Here is a 3,321-nt window from a genome sequence, read left to right as displayed (position 1 = left end):
ACGTATTCACATTCAAATGCCTCGAATATCGTTCCGAAAAAGCATTAGGGCAGACGATGGACGCATCACGATAGTCCAGTGGCGCTAACTTACTAATAGCACGGATAAGGGGCTATTAGCAGCCTTTGGTCACAGCAGTCGACAGCACCATTAGACAACAGCTGTACTAGAAATTCCCATTCTATGGATCGAGAAATCTCGGTATTTAATCCATCGTCAGTCAGTCGTAAGATCTGTATCGGTCACTCACCATATCTTATGACTGTGAGTGTTTATTTGTGTAGAGGCAAACACTGTAGTTATAAATCGTATCCTAGTACCGTATCCCTATTTAGTCAGGCACTTTAAAATTCGTCCAGTTGGTATACAATCATAAACAGAGTTGTAGTCTGTGTAATCGATTACCAAGTAGTCTACTTGTAAGTGAACCACTTTAGCAAACAAATTGTCGTAAAAGTAATTTATTCCTCCAGCTTTAAAATGTCAGCAAACTGCTGTCCATCTTATAGATACACAGTTTGGTCTTCTAGTAATCCAGTGGACCTGTCGCAGAACATTGTCACACACTCTACATCACATAGAAGCATATGGCATAGAATGTGACAAAAATACTGTTTCATAATGTGAAAGATATCTCGGAGCACCCCAAGGAACGTAAACGTCAGCTTAATACTACGTTCTTTAGTCAAAACACTTTATAAATTCCGTAACATGGCTATAGAATAGTGAATAGTGTTGGAGCCTGTGTAATCAATTTCCACATAGTGTTCATGTAAGTTATATGAAACAAATTCTCGTTAAATGGTAATGTTTCAAAAAAATCTTTATGGATTTTGGTAAATAATACTCGAAACCATCACGGCATATGTATTGTCATGAAACGAAAAGTCTGACAGAAGTTCTTGTACAGGTTCTTGGAGTTTCTTCCAACATATGAGCGTTAGAGGATATCTTTCTATCAAATTCCTGCAGTGGTGGGAAGAGTTTGAGACACATTCGAGTGTCAAGAGGGTAGATTTTTGACGAGGTCGCAGGTAGATGTCTGAAATTCCAACAAAAAAAAGTAAGCGAAGGGCATGTGGAAAGAATTGTAATCAACAATATGTAGAAAAATTTATTGGAATTAAGCTCAAGAGCGACAAGAGCGACATGATTGGATTGAGGAGGTGTAAGACGAAGTTAGAGTCCTACGAAGAAAAACTAAACTCCGTCCGTACAGGCTTTGGAAGGCCCAACGGTACCAACTGGCTGTCATGTCATCGTCAGCCCACAGTCGTCACTGGATGCAGATATGGAGGGCCATGTGGTCAGCACACCTCTCTTCCGGCCGTATGTCAGTTTACGAGACCGGAGCCGCTACTTCTCAGTCAAGTAGCTCCTCAGTTTGCCACACAAGAGCTGAGTGCAGCCCAGTGGCCAACAGCGCTCGGCAGACCGGATGGTCTTCCATCCAAGTGCTAGCCCAGCCCGACAGGGCTTAACTTCGGTGATCTGACGGGAACCGGTGTTACCACTTCGGCAAGGCCGTTGGCCACACTCATACTAACGTACAGTTTATCGTGTAAGATACAAGACAGTTGTTCCATCAGCACACCAATTTCTATATCGGCTAACTATAATTTATATGGTATGATCGTGGGCTTTTTAGGTGCTTTCCAGCTTATTTTACCCAGTATTCCTTCTGGCTACCACATTGTCGTCTCCATGTAGGAGAAGTGGTTTACAGCCTTATGCTGTCTCTCACAGGTTGAACTTTAAGAATTCACCATGTAGATAACTGTTAAATGTACCAAACACATTTCCAAGGGCTTATTAGTTGGACTTGTCGTACTACCAAGAAGTTAAAGGCTGTCAGCGACTTAAAATAAGAACAAGAATACGTGACCGATCACTATTACATGTATGGAACAGATTAACCGCACAAGGTGTTTGTGGAAAAGAGGGATCTTAAATTCGCTTAAGTATTAAATCACTTTCTGTTTAATAGGAGGGGTGACTGAAATTTTGTGTGTCCTACAAACCAATGCATTTTTGATGTATTGGTTTTACCTAACATTTGATGTAAGGACTTACCGATGACGTTAAATCAACATCAGCACGTTTGCAACCAGCAGATAATATCATAAGCAATCCATTTGGTATGTTAGACGTCCTATGTACAACGTAAGACACCTATAGTTTTGGTGAGGTTCTGCCAGCTTCATGGATCTCTTTCTCTAGCTATCTGCTTGACAGTTCTTGAGAGAAAGAAAGTGTGTGTGTGTGTGTGTGTGTGTGTGTGTGAGAGAGAGAGAGAGAGAGAGAGAGAGAGATCGTGGTGATCTAGTGTTCTATTCTGGCCTTGTTCTCGACGTTGGTGAAGCATACCGTTTTAGTACGGATGTCAACGTTTTTGTCCTGCAGACGCCGATTTCTGTCTAGGAGTTCGCTTTAATTGCATTGGTCTTAACAATTCGGTTGCTATGTAGCTGCTAGTATGAAGTGGACGGAAAATTAGATTTCCTGGAAGATTTCTCGGAAAATTTCATGTACTGTAAAGAAAAAATGGCATAGAGGACACTAATACGATCCGTTCAGAGTACATGACGAGAAATACCAAACGAAATCAGAGAGACTCTGCTAGGATCGTGACAGTTATCTGCCCTACAACAATCGTAGAACGGTAGTCATAGCACTGGACTGCGAATGTGGTAAGCATTTTGTTCTTTGGATGATGCTGAATTATCTCATACACTGAGCGACATCTGCTAGAGTCTTGAGCACTGGTGGAGTTGGCGTAGCCCGCAGCTTCTGTCACTGCAGGTCAGCTCCACTACGTTTGGTAGACGGCTCTAGTGGTCTCGCAACGGCACATCGATGGATGATGTGGCCTGCCGACGTCGCCTACAGTTTAAGTACATATATAAATACAAAAAGTTTCTACGATATTACACACACGACGACACAGCTTCGGCCTTGCGGAGGTGAGCGTGGATGGTGTAGCGATCTTTACACGCGGCTCGGCATGCAGTATTAGTTTAGATAAATAAATGTTCCTGCTCTATTCTATCCTACTATTACACATGCTGACCAATGGTCTTAGGTCGCATGCCTCTTCCTAATACAGTCAGCGTCGTTGTATTCGATGTAAATTGTGTGCCATCAGATCTTCATTTATGTTATTCATACTGTAAACATACAATAAAATGAGACGATAGTTAAAGAATAATGCACACATCTATCCTGCGTAGTGTATATCTTCATCGATTTGAGTCAGTCTTCATCTGCAAAAAATCGCAGAGGTACTTTGTGATATCTTCTGTCACCTGAAGTCGGACAGCA

At 41.9% G+C, this 3,321-nt stretch overlaps 1 pseudogene; it reads right to left on the bottom strand.

Moving 5' to 3' along the window:
• Positions 1-1,414: 1,414 nt before the first annotated feature.
• Positions 1,415-1,532, bottom strand: LOC126177589 (5S ribosomal RNA; annotated as a pseudogene).
• Positions 1,533-3,321: the final 1,789 nt, after the last annotated feature.

This window comes from Schistocerca cancellata, chromosome 3 (genome assembly GCF_023864275.1).
Source record: "Schistocerca cancellata isolate TAMUIC-IGC-003103 chromosome 3, iqSchCanc2.1, whole genome shotgun sequence".
NCBI classification, from domain to species: Eukaryota; Metazoa; Arthropoda; class Insecta; order Orthoptera; family Acrididae; genus Schistocerca; species Schistocerca cancellata.
Note: the sequence above shows the minus strand (reverse complement) of the source record. Positions and strands in the feature narration are given on the sequence as shown.